The sequence below is a fragment of the Pteronotus mesoamericanus genome, unplaced genomic scaffold (genome assembly GCF_021234165.1).
Source record: "Pteronotus mesoamericanus isolate MK-2021 breed Mesoamerican mustached bat unplaced genomic scaffold, CSHL_Meso_final contig_22, whole genome shotgun sequence".
In the NCBI taxonomy this organism is placed as follows: Eukaryota; Metazoa; Chordata; class Mammalia; order Chiroptera; family Mormoopidae; genus Pteronotus; species Pteronotus mesoamericanus.
The window spans coordinates 5,139,168-5,152,308 of record NW_026555090.1 but is presented as its reverse complement, the minus strand read 5'-3'; the positions used below and the strand labels follow the sequence as shown (position 1 = coordinate 5,152,308).

The 13,141-nt window shown below is 51.6% G+C and overlaps 1 protein-coding gene across 1 annotated transcript in view; it reads left to right on the top strand.

Annotated features, from left to right (window-relative positions):
- Nucleotides 1-13,141, top strand: part of LOC129068791 (heparan sulfate glucosamine 3-O-sulfotransferase 3B1) — a 41,580-nt gene that overhangs the window by 24,272 nt on the left and 4,167 nt on the right. The gene's annotated exons all lie outside the window — the stretch shown is intronic.

Below are 13,141 nucleotides of genomic sequence, written 5' to 3'. Positions count from 1 at the left end.
ACATATCCACCTTAGCGTTAAACAGGAAGGCTCCCGGCAGGCCAGCCAGCTGAATCTCCTTCGCCTCCCCCACAACACCACCCTGTCTCCACCACCTCCACCTCCGCCACCCCCTCCACCTCCGCCACCATCATCACCACCACCTCCACCTCCACCTCCACCATCACCACCACCTCCTCCACCACCTCCACCACCATCACCACCACCTCCACCTCCGCTACCACCTCCACCTCCTCCACCTCCGCTACCATCATCACCACCTCTTCCACCACCATCACCACCACCTTCATCACCACCTCCTCCACCTCCTCCACCACCTCCACCTCCACCTCCGCCACCACCTCCACCTCCTCCACCACCTCCACCACCATCACCACCATCACCACCATCATCACCTCCTCCACCATCATCACTACCTCCTCCACCACCTCCACCTCCACCTCCACCATCACCACCACCTCCTCCACCACCTCCACCACCTCCACCTCCACCACCTCCACCACCTCCACCTCCTCCACCACCTCCACCACCTCCACCTCCTCCACCTCCACCTCCTCCACCTCCTCCACCTCCACCTCCTCCACCTCCACCACCTCCACCTCCTCCACCTCCATCACCTCCACCTCCACCACCTCCACCACCTCCACCTCCTCCACCTCCTCCACCTCCACCACCTCCACCTCCTCCACCTCCACCTCCTCCACCTCCACCACCTCCACCTCCTCCACCTCCTCCACCTCCTCCACCTCCTCCACCTCCACCACCTCCACCTCCTCCACCTCCACCACCTCCACCACCTCCACCACCTCCACCTCCTCCACCACCTCCACCTCCTCCACCACCTCCACCTCCTCCACCTCCTCCACCTCCTCCACCTCCACCACCTCCACCTCCTCCACCTCCTCCACCTCCACCACCTCCACCACCTCCACCTCCACCTCCTCCACCTCCACCACCTCCACCACCTCCACCTCCTCCACCTCCTCCACCTCCACCACCTCCACCACCTCCACCACCTCCACCTCCACCACCTCCACCACCTCCACCTCCTCCACCTCCACCACCTCCTCCACCTCCACCACCTCCACCTCCTCCACCTCCACCACCTCCTCCACCTCCACCACCTCCACCACCTCCACCTCCTCCACCACCTCCACCTCCTCCACCTCCACCACCTCCACCACCTCCACCCCCACCTCCACCACCACCACCATCAGCACCACCTCCACCACCACCATGTCCCAATGCTTCTGGGTTGCCCAGAAAGGGTTTGCCTGCCAGACAGGTTCTTGTTCTTATTAGCTACCTATAAATTACCTGTTTTTCCCTCCTGAAATCCCATTGCTGTCCCCTTTCTCCTTTGTCCACAATCTCATGTAAACCTCACCTGTCCAATTCCTGTTCAGGTCTCGTGTCTTATGATACCTTGGCAGGTACATCTGTAATTTGAATATTTTCTCATGTTTATCTGTCTCTGTTAACTTTATTATAAGCCCAGCTACAATTAGAAGATGGGAGAAAAGGTATTTTTTTAGTCCTCATACTTGGATCATCACATTCATTCCGTGATGTCAACCCAGGGAATTCAGTTTCCCTTCATCTCCTGGGTCCTGCCAGGGTGCTAAGGAGAAAGGTCCAAATATGGGATTCTTCATCCAACTGAAAGATTTAAGGAAACCGTGACTCTTTCACATGTTGTTTTTACAGGAGCCTTTGCATTTAAGAATCAATTTGGTGTTTCTTTTTCCTTGGCAGTATTTCCCTAGAAATATTCCTAGTATCCAGAGCCATATGTCAAAGGAGATAATAGAAGGGATACGAAAGGATTCATTCCATATTACTGTTAGGTAGGGTTTTGCTGCTTTTAAAGCTTACTGACCTACAAACTACCTTTGAGTCTCAACATTTTCTTTTATAAAATAGGAAGGACAAATATTTCCATTTTATAGATAGGAAAGATAGCTCAGAGATGTTAGGCAACTTGCCCAAGGCCACACAACCTGACCTTGAACCCCACTTTTCTTCTTATTCCAGAAGTACCAGGCTATTTAACAAATAGGCATATGTTTTAAGGTACACTTGCCATTGACCTCTATCTGATTTATGCTATTGGGGATGTTTTACACCAATGCCCCTGAGATACAGTGTGTACATATTCAATCAGGAAATATTCGTAGAGATTCCACTTTAACTCTGCCAACTGTGTCAAGCTACTGCTGGCGGAAGGAGGAGGTGGGATAGGATTGGAGTGGGAGAGTGGAGAGTGTAAAGGTCATCTTATAAAATTTTAGAGCCAAAGAACACCCTTTTAAACCAATACGCTAATTTTTACACACAGGGGAACTGAGCTCAAAGCTTTGAGTGTTGGTCCAAGGTCTCAGGCTCTTGTCAGGGGCAGGCCAGGAGCCAGAACCCATGGCCCCACGTACCCAGTGCCCACTGTGCTTCCCCTGAATGTCTGGAGTCTCAGGAGGCACCGCCCACACTTGGCTTCCCTGTGGTGGTTGTCATTCGCTGTGAGTGGACCCCAGTGCGGAATGGTTCAGAGGCCCTTGAGGAAAGGCCTGTTGGCAAACATTCGCACTGAGTTACCCAGGGCACTGGAGGTGGTGGAGGAGGTGGTGGAGGTGGCGGTGGTGGTGGTGGAAGTGTGGGCACTATAACAGAGGATTCTGCCTTGGGATGAAGCAGGGAGTTGCGAGAAAACTACGGGAGCTTGTGAACTGTACCCAGAGTACAGCTGTGTTGGGGGCAGGGCCAGGGAAGTAACCTACGCAGAGCTGGGGCTCCCAGCACCGCTGGGCAAAGGAGCCTGTTCCAGTGAGGGAAGCCAGCACTGATGGGGATGGACCGGACAGGTCCACACAGACATATCTGTCAAAGCAGCAGCAGAGCTGCTTCAAGTCCTGCCCTACAGCACTTGGATTTTGGTGCCCTATTCTTATTTCTGGGACCTCTGCTCCAGCCCCCTCCACCCAATGGCAGGGCTGATTTTACTTTCTAAAGTCTGCTTTTCAGAAAACTCTTCTTTCTTTTCTTTTCTTTCTTTATGTCTTTATGTCTTATGATCAAAAAAAAATTTTTTTTTTTTTCAGGAAACGGACACAGATTACTCTGATTTCACTGATTTGTCCTGGCACACAGTGATGTTCAATAAACATGAGCAGTGCCCCAGAGAGCTCCTACACAAAAGGCTATTAGCTTTTAATTGAAACCCGCCCTCCATCCCGCCCGCCCCCCAGCCCCTTCCAGGAACAGGAACTCGGGCCTTTGTGAAGCAAGGTCTATAACAGAGGATTCTGCCAAAATGAAAGGAATCTGGAGTTGACCCAGAGGAGCGAGATGCTCTTTTGTGCCCCGCCCCCTTATGGCATTCAAAGGCTTTCCATTTTCTGAGCAGTATTGAAACTCTAGGACAATGGAGGCCCAATCCTTGTGCTGGAGGATGGGGGCTGGGAGTGGGGAAAGGAGGGAGGATTGGAAGAGGAGGCGGCCTGGGGGAACCTATCCTTTGTTATTTTTCTTCTTTCCTACCCCTTACCTTAAAAAAGGGGTGGGGGGGGGACCCTGTAAAGTTGGTAATGAATGATGATATCACTTCCGGTAGCCGCACTGCCCCAGCCTCCAGACCAGAGAGACACTGAGAACTAGACTATTTACAATTTCACTTTAAATTATTTTAAGTTCTCCCAAAGGAGTTCTTTGATATGCAAACATCTCCCCCAAATGGAGATGGTTATTGATGGAGATGTGGCCCTTTGAAGAGGAGCTGGAACTGGTGGGCTTTGAGTCCTCCTACGAAAGCGAGGAGGTTCCAGATAAGCGGGACTGGGCCCCGAGGCACGTTTTCCTCCCACCCCTCCTCCCATCTCCCCTGGGAAGAAAGCTGCTTTAAAGAAGAAACTTCCCAGAGTTACAACTTACAGTTCTAGTTACAATGCTCAGAACAGGCTGTGGCTCCTGTCATTGTCTATAGTCAAGTTTTCCAGGAAAGGTTTCTTTCAGGTCCCTGGGTGTCTCACTTGGTAGAAGAAAGGAGCGCGTGTGTGGTGCAGCTTTGGTCTGTTTGACTCTGGAGACCCATTGTAGTTGATGAGGTCATGAGGTGGAAAGAAACCAAGGAGGTTTTTGGGGTCCTGGTTGGGGTGGATGTTTAGGGTTGGTAACTGGCCTCCACAGAGGATAAGGATAGGCCAGGCCCACTCGGGTCGCTGCAGAAAGCCCAGTGACTGGAACTGAAATGACCGTGGTACCCACCCTTTTTCTTCCCCCTGAATTTTTTGAAAGTGATTTCACTGCGGCCTGGAGTGCCAAGTGCCCCCTGGAACCTGGACGGGCCCCTCCGCAGCCTCGTTGCGTCTTGCGCCTCTAGGACTCGTCTGGCAGCGGTGGAGCTCGCCTCTTGGAAGCACCACCTCCCCTCCATACCACTTCCACTCCCTGTCACCTTCCCTCCACGTCACCTTCTGTCCCCACCCCCCAGCTGCCCTTTGCACCCTTTCAAGTGTCGTCATGAGCAACGTCCAAACCGGTGGAGAATTTTTATGAGTTTATTTGACCAAACTGACTACAGTTGTCAGGGAGCAAAATCCCAGCAGATTGAGAAAACGCTCCCGAAAATGGCAGTGTTGCCGTTCATTTTATATGTTGCAATCAAGGGAGGACGCCTGAGATGGTTGCATGAAATCCACCGGAGGGAGGGTAGGGAGGTGGGAGAAAGCAAAGGGGGGAAGTCTCTGAGGCTGGTTAAAGAGGCAAACGGAGAGACGCATACTTCTTTCACATTGGTGGGTGGAGGACAGTAAACAATGAGCATTTGCAGCACACAGGGATGGTATGTGGGGAACCAGGGGACACTGAGGGGCTCCACGGTCTCCTGCTCTGGTGGGAGGTTGTGCCCAGAGGGGTCTGGAAAAAAGCAGATTACTCTGACCTTCCAAAGGCCTTAACCCCTTTTTCAAGGTTATCGTAGATGCATGAAGGCAGTAGACAGGCTCAGTGAAGGTGGAGACTGACCTTTGTTGAAAAGACCACCGGCCTAGCACGTGACTACCCGCATGCCTCCCACTTAGGAAGTTTTAACTTAAGACCATCCTGTGGGGGAGGCCGCTGTGTGCCGCTGCCCACCCGCTGGCGAGCTCGCCAGGCGTCGTGCGTGGCCCCTCTCCATCCACACAAGTTAGCCAGCTGAGTGGGCTTCCTTGAGCTCCCCGTGTTGGGGAGAGTGAGGCTCAAACAAAGCGCTGCCTTCTGTCATCTGGTTCCCTGGTCCCGCACGTCTCCCCTGGGAACCCTGCGGGCCTTCGGGCCAAGAAGGAGGCTGAAGGAGGGGTTCCGGTGGCCCGCTGGCCGCCGGAGAGCTAGTCAGAGAGGCCCGCCACCCAAGGGAGTCCTTTCATCCGATCCAGCCCTTCCCCCGCCCCCACCCCAAGTCAGGAAGTTTGATATTTTGTCCCTGGTCTTGCCCGCCTTAGGTTCAGACACGCTACCTTTTACAAATCTCACTTTACCTCAGAGGGGACTTTTTTCTCTCCCCCGGCGTGGCTGGGGGGTGAAGGAGCCCCTGGGGCCGAGGCAGCGCGCGGGGATCCCCGCCCGAAGTGGCAGAGGCCGGCGGGTGTTTAGGTGGTGAGGCTGGTGCCCTGAGGGTGGTGGGGCCCCACTCATCTCCAAGGAGAAGCCCAGAGCTCGTAGAGAAGACTTCATGTTTTACAGCAGCTTTCGGTTCGCCCCGGAACCGAGGAGCGTAGGGACGCGCCCCCTCTGCCGGCTGCCCCTGCACGCGCAGCCACGCGCATGTCCGCGCCGCAGTGGGGCCTTTGTTCTGTCGCCTGCGCTGATGCGTCGCCATCCCTCACGGTCCACAGTTCACATTAGGGTCTGTCCTGGGGTCGTGCACGGCAGGGATCTGGGAGAACGACAGTGACATGACCTGCCATTGTAAAAATCCCCTGGGCGCTGCCTGCTCATCACACCCTCTCTTCTGATCCCTGGAGATTCCAGGGGGGTTGAGTTTTGCTGCTGCTATTTGTTTTATTGGGTTTATAGGGTCTTCACAAAAAAACAAAAAACAAAAAAACAGACACTTCTTGTTTTACCTTTTTTAAGGAGTCATCCTTAGTTCCTAAAGAGATTTGGAACTGTTGAAGCCAGGAACAAGTTTGGCAGTTTTGTTTGTTTTTGTGGGTGGGGAGGAGGGACGTAACCCTTCTAGAAATTATGATTCTGCTGTTTGTAAAGATTTTTCCTTGGTTTGGGCTCCGTGGACAAGCTGAATGAAGATGCTGTGGCATCCCGGTGCCCTGGCCTGAGCCCTCGCGGCTCTCACCAGGGCACTTACCAGAATGGGCAGAACAGTGCAGCCCCTTCTGCTAAGTCACAAGCCGGGAATCTGAGGCCCAGAAAGGCCGGAAGGTAGCCAGTGAGGCTTAGCAATTAAAAGCAGAACTTGAAGTGGAGGACTAACAGAGACTTTCCTGAAGAAAACTTGTCTTTTTCTTTTTTTTTTTAAGCAACAGTAAATAATTCTATGTCAATTTTTTTTTAGTTACTATTGACCAATTTTCCCATATCAATCAATACTTTCCTCAAAACAGTATCAAAACAAGGATTTGGGTAGCCTCTGACTATTTGTGAGGAGATTTGTCCTGTGAAAATAGCTTGCTTTAAAATTTTTGTTGGAAACGCACAAGGGAGAGATTTTGGGTTGATGGAACTCTATCTATGCATTTGTCAAAATTAATAGAACTGGAGACCAAAAATGATTATTTACTATCCAGTAGTACAGTAGGTTAAAAAGTAGTTTTTTAAAAAAGAAAAAGAATCGTTGTAGTCCAGAAAACGTGGGGGTATTTCTGCAGCCAAGCAAGGCCGTCATTCTCCCAAAGGGGGAGGGAAAAGGGGTGGCCCTGTGTTCCTCCAGCGCTTTCCAGTGTCCTCAGTTAAAGTGGGACAGGGGCCTACCCGCCCCAGCCTGGCCTGCAGCTCCGTCTCCTCTCTGAAGTGCTTCCGCTTCCATCATCGGTTTTGCATGCCTGTCTCAGCATCTGTTTGGCTGTGGTCGGTTAGGCTACACCCAGTTCAGTCATCTTCCTTTTTCGTGTTGCGTAATTTGCCAGTTCAAGTTAATAAGTTCAGTTGCTGGGCCACGGGAACAGGCGTGTCACCCAAGGAAGCAAAGAAGCAGAAAAAGAAAATTAGGGCAACGTTAGCTCCTGGAGAACATCAGGATTAGAGGGCATTGTAGGTCTTCTCTGGTTCATTTGAGTTTCATACTCACTTAGGCCTGAGGTTTATATTTAATATTCTGCTTCCAGCATCATACATAAGGGCCACGTGGAGCCTTGAGAGGTTCAGTGCAAACCGTGCTTCTCCGAAGCCCTGGGACGGCCAGGCCCCAGTGAGAAGCTTGACCCTGCAGGCCATCGGCTCACTTCTCAGCTCCCTTCTCCCACTGGCAAACGTGCAGGGGCAGAGGTGAGCTCTGGGGCCTGAGGCTGGAGGTTCTAAGTCCTCGTAACTGAGCCTGGCCGTTCACCTCCTCCACCCGGCCCCAAGATTAGGAAAGGGGAGAAGGGCCCAGTGGTCATTTTTGACATCAACTGACCTTAGTTTCATGGGATCTTTTTGAAAAATGACTTTAGTTTCATTTTAAGGCACAGACCCTGGCAAAAGTGTAAGTCAGATGATCCTGCCCTAGCACTGGTCCTTACCTGTGCATCTTCCTTTCCTCTGTTTAGGTTGATGTTATCTAACATTTGATGAAGAAAGAATTGGATGCATCTGTGAGCCTCTCATTATCACAAAAGTACAAATGACCTTATTGTCCTTCCAAGTTCCTTCAGTTTGCCTCGTTGTGTTTTGCTGGTAGCCCGAATTGTATATGGTAGCCCTTCGTGTGTGCGCGCATGTGTGCCGGAGGAAAGGCAACAAACATCCTTTCCCTCCCTTCTCATCGACCCTGACTGCATTTGGTGTATTCGATTGCGTTATTTTTTCTGTGCAGTTTGTATGACACTGGGGTGTCCCCCTTTCCCACTCTGGGACGTGGGCTGCTTTCAGCAAACCGAGCGTGACCATCACTCTCTGGACTTAACTCTAGTCCTTTAACTTAAATAATGAATTACAATATCGTTTTCTCCATTTTTCCACCCCGATGATGTCTCCTCTTAGGTGGCTCTGGGTATCTGTGGAATAAATGACTGACTTGCATGACGGACACCACAGATTGATGATTTCCGATCCCGGCTGCACACTGAATCCTCTACCGGAAGCTGTGTCGGGGCCTCACCCACACGGGCTTGTCTCGGTTGGTCCCGGGCAAGGCCCAGGCATTTAGTTCAGAGCGCCCTGGGATTCCAGTGTGCAGCCAGGGCGAGACCCCCACCACAGAGGCAGCCCATCCCTTCCTTGTGAATATCCTCAAACTCACCAAGGGCCTGAAACACTCCTTCCAAATCCCCTTGGTTCTCAGGTTCCTGCTCGCTGGCCCCTGCTCTTTCAGATCTGGTGCTCCTGAAAGTTCCCCGGGCTTGTCATCCCCAGGCCAAAAGGGAGGACAAAACTGTCTCGCCCTGTAGGTCTCACTGAAGTGGTGGAAGCTTTTCCGCTCTCTGTAGTGTCCCCTGCACCACTGATTAGTGTCCCCTGGGCTTGTCCTAAGGGACGCTTCTCATGGGGTGAGCACGCGTCTTCCTCGGGCTTGCACTCCAGAGGCTGTTCATCCCCATTGGCTTCACAAGCACCCATCGGTCGTATGTGCCAGGTGCCAAAGAGGTGTCCCTTCCTGCCCACCAGGTAAAGAGGGGCAGAGGCCCAGTCGGGGGCACTGGAGGGAGGGCTGAGTGCTGCAGTGACCGCTGAGATTCCGGGCCCCGTGGAGCACAAGAGTGTGTGAACCTAAGAGGTCTGATGTTCCCAAGTCTGACTCCTCTTTGCACAATTATGCTGGCAGTCTTCTGATGCTAGCACTGAAATACCTATTACTACGGTCCTCATCTATGAACAAGAGAAATAAAATAGAGGTATCTGTCCAAAGAGAGGGCAGGTGCTGTGTATCCTTTCATCATGTTAAGAAGAAACACAGGACGTCGGGGGAGAGGGGACAGGGTTGTGGCAAATGGGACGGGAAGCATCCCATGGTTGAGTCTAGGTCCTAGCTCTTGACATGCAGGCCTGTAACTGCCTCTAAGTGAGTCACTCTCTTCTTTAGCCTCAGTTTCTTCATGAGTAAGCGGGGACTGCAATACCTAGCTCAAAGGCTTGCTGTGAGGGATGCAACCAGAGGACGCCTGTGAAAATTCCTCTGCGAGCTCCAGCACTATATAATTATTAGCTGGGACTATCAGTTTGAGAAGTTGGCTTTCATAATGAGCAGCTCAATTAACCCACAGCCTCCCTGCTGACTTGCGCGGGAGGCTCCCCTGCGGCTGGGTCCACTGCCGGGATGGGCCTGCCAAGGGCCCACCTGAGTGGCCTCGCCCGCGGCCACGCCCTCGCACTTTCTTCTCTGAGTCATTGTTATGCTCAGAGAGGTTTTGAGGATGAAGACAGGAGAGTGTGGCCACTAAAGGGAGGAGAAAAAGGAAGTGTGCTTGGGAAGCAAATAAAAAGGAGTTACTTTAGGACAGAGGCAGGGAGGTGGGGGTGGGGGGGGAGATGAGTGGCTGACAGGGAGAGAGGGCACTTGCCTGTGACTCTCCGGAAGATTCCATTCCAGGAGCTGCCCACACAGTTCTCAGTCTGTCCTGTGCCGCCCACGGGGTGTGCCGGGGAGGTGCTGGCTCTGTCTGAGCCTTTTACCTGTGGAGGGGAAGATATAAAATTTTCCCTCTACCCTTCTGGGCTCTTGACTGAGATCCCCATGTAATAAAAGACAGATTATTTTTTAATACAAACAGTTTAATAACTTGTTTACCTCCTGTATAAATGGGAGAGAAACAGGAACAAACGTTTAATAACTTGTTTACCTCCTGTATATATGGGAGAGACCCAGGAAAACCGAGCAACTCCCCTGAATGACCCAAACCATCACATTAAATACCATCTGCAGCTAAAGACAAAAGACAGATGTTGGGGGTGGGGAGCGGCCAGTTAGGGGAGGGGACCAAGAAAAACAAGGGTGAGTTTGTTAGCAGATTTCAGTCCACGCCCACTCCATTGAGGAGATTTCTGAAGATGTAGCCATGTCTCCTTCCTGGTGCAGAGAGGAGGCCCTGACAAATGGAGATTTCCCTTAGGAATGTAAATATCCCTTACAAAATGATGGCTTTTATTTAGGTTTTCAGAGATTTCCCTGTGTCTGCTCTTTCTTAAACATAATCAGCCTTAAATAATCCTTATGCCAAAGAGACACATTCTGGGGAGGCACATCCTGTTCCACTTCATGTGCCACGGAAGTGCCCCTGGGAAGCGCCCCGGGAGCCCACAGAGAGGGCTCAGGAGGTGTTGCGGAAAGGATGCAAAGCCCAGTGGTGCCTCTTGCCTAGCCAGCCCCTCACTGACGGCCGCCAGGCACGCTGAGGGGACAGTGACCGTGAGGCCTGCCGTGGACAAGGGCTGAGAAGCCTTGGTGTCACAGCAGACTCCCTGCCTGCCAGTGGGATAGTCAGGGGCGGCCCTGCGGCCTCTGAGTGCTCGCGGATGTACCTTGCAAACGCAGACCGTCCTGGGGAGAGGGCCCCTGGGGCCGGTGCCCAGAAGGGCTTGGGTGGCCAGCAGGCAGTCAAGCACAGGAAATCTGCCCACAGCTCAGAGAGGCTTTGTCTGTGGCCCAGGAAGCTGTGCCCGAAGACCGGAGGCTAGGGATGCTCTCACATGTCCTTTTTGCCCGTCCTTTGATGTGGTTTCTTATTTACAATGGCCCATTTGGCTGTTTTGTTCAGTCCCCAGGAGGCTTTTCCTTAAGGACAGTAGGGAAAGGCAGGCGGCAAAGGTTCAGAGTGGTGCTGGAGCCCGGGCAGGCCAAGCGCAGCGCCCAGTGTCCTGCGTCGCTGCGTCGCTGCGTCTCTGCCTCTCGCAGGAGCCGAGGTTTCCCCTGGGCCCTTGTTTGGTGGGGGAGCATGAGTGACCCCTACGCAAACCTTGCTCCCTTACTTCTTGCCAAGATTCTGTCAACAGAAGATCACTGAGAACGTTTCCTAGCATCAGCTAAGCTGGCTGCCGGGCTTGGTGCCAAGGTCAGGTCATAGTCCCCTTGGAAACCCAAAGTGGTGGTCACTGTCATTTTTCTCATGGTTCAGATGAAAAAGCTGAGACAGGTTAAGTGACCTGTGACCTATGCAGGCTCATTCACCTTGATCGATGGGGATGCTGGGTCAGATGGACTCTCTGAGGACAGATCCAAACCCACCCCTCAGCAATGGCTTTGAACAGCTTTGGGGGTTGGGTTTCCTTCACTTGTGGTGGCAGCACTTTAATTCTGTATATTAAACTGTCGTAGACTGTCCCATTGCTGATGGCTCAATGTGAGGGGAAAAAACTTGGACTTTATCTGAATCGACCTGCTTTTGAGTGAAATGCAACATAAGTTGGGGACTCTAATCTCCCATCACACTAGCCTGATGACACTGCTGCATTAATCTAAGTGGTTAATGAGCAAAGTGGGTCAATCCAGCTTAAGCCAAAGCCAGGGACGCGGGAAGGAGCGCTGTCCAGGGAGTTGCCCTAGCCGGTGGGTGCCAAGCGAGTTTATAGCATCATTTCCATGAATGTGCTCCTTAGGTTAGTTGAATCTCATTAGGGTAGGAGTGGCTTGAAACTGGAAGTTTAGAATGTCCTGCTGAGAGGTAAATGTCCTCATCAAGGATGTGGAAATTACCTCTCTTCCTTCCTTCCTTCCTTCCTTCCTTCCTTCCTTCCTTCCTTCCTTCCTTCCTTCCTTCCCTCCCTCCCTCCCTCCTTCCTCCCTCCTTCCTTCCTCCTTTCACTTCCCTTCCCTTCCCTCCCCTCCTTCCTTCCTCTCTCTCGTTCATTTGTTCGTTCATTCCTTCCTTTCTTCCCTCCCTCTCTCCCTTCCTTTTATTTTTAAATCCCTGGCCCCAGGAAGAAATCATTCAGAAATCTCTATCCCATTGCTAATGTACATTTGTGAGCAAAACTGAGTGCCCAGTTAGTTACCACATCTCCTTTGGATGTGTACACGAGCCTGTTCACACACATGCTCAACTTTGCTCCTACAATGCTCCTAATAAATTGTGTATTAAACATTATAATAATGTTTATGTTGAGCATGTTTAAAGCATGTTATGATCATTAATTGTTTTAATGCTCATTAAGCTCACATGAGGTAGGTATTAACATATTCATTTTTACAGATGAAGGAAAGAAGCCCAGAAAGTTGGGTAAGTTGTTCAAGGTAGCAAACACAGCTTGTAAGCGGCAGAGCTGGGATTTGAGCCCAGGTAGTCCACCTGCCAGGCCCACATTCCTTAACTGTGAAGCCAAACTGCTGTGATTTTATAAACCTAATAACTGAATAAAGTAGGTGGGATCATTCCCATTTCACATATTGGGATGCTGAGGCTCAGGGAGCAAATAGGGCACAGCCTCACATCACTGAGTCTTATTCTTTTTTAGTGCTAATTACCACCATGAAACTGAATTTTGGTCCTGTTGGGATGGCCTGTATATATTGTAGATTGTAACAAATTTGTCTACATACTTCTGCTCAAATTAATGTTGCAATAGACATCACACAAGTCCTTTGTTTGTTTGTTTTTAATGGCATCTATAGTATTTTTGGAAGCTTCTAGAGTTGTGTCTATGGAATTTCTTCTTGGCACGTTTGGAGCAGTTTAGGCTTCATCTGATTTCAGCCCGTATTTTGGCTGCTGCGGGCTTTGTTGCCTTCACGGATGCACTTCGGAGGAGAGGTGTTTTGTCAGTGGTCACTGTGATGAAGACAGGGGAGCCTGGCTGGCCCAGGGGGACACGTGCCCACAGCCCAGTTGCCCAGGCTTGGTGAGCACCTGAAGGCAGGCTAGTGAGGGCAGTGGGCAGAGAACTCTCGGGGGGCCTCAGGTGCTGTTACTTAGGAAAGGCACACACACCCAGAGACCTTTGGTTCTGACATCAGATGTTTGGGACCTTGCAGAAGCAGAATAACCTGAGAAATCACTGAGAGGCAGCCCGAAAAGATCTT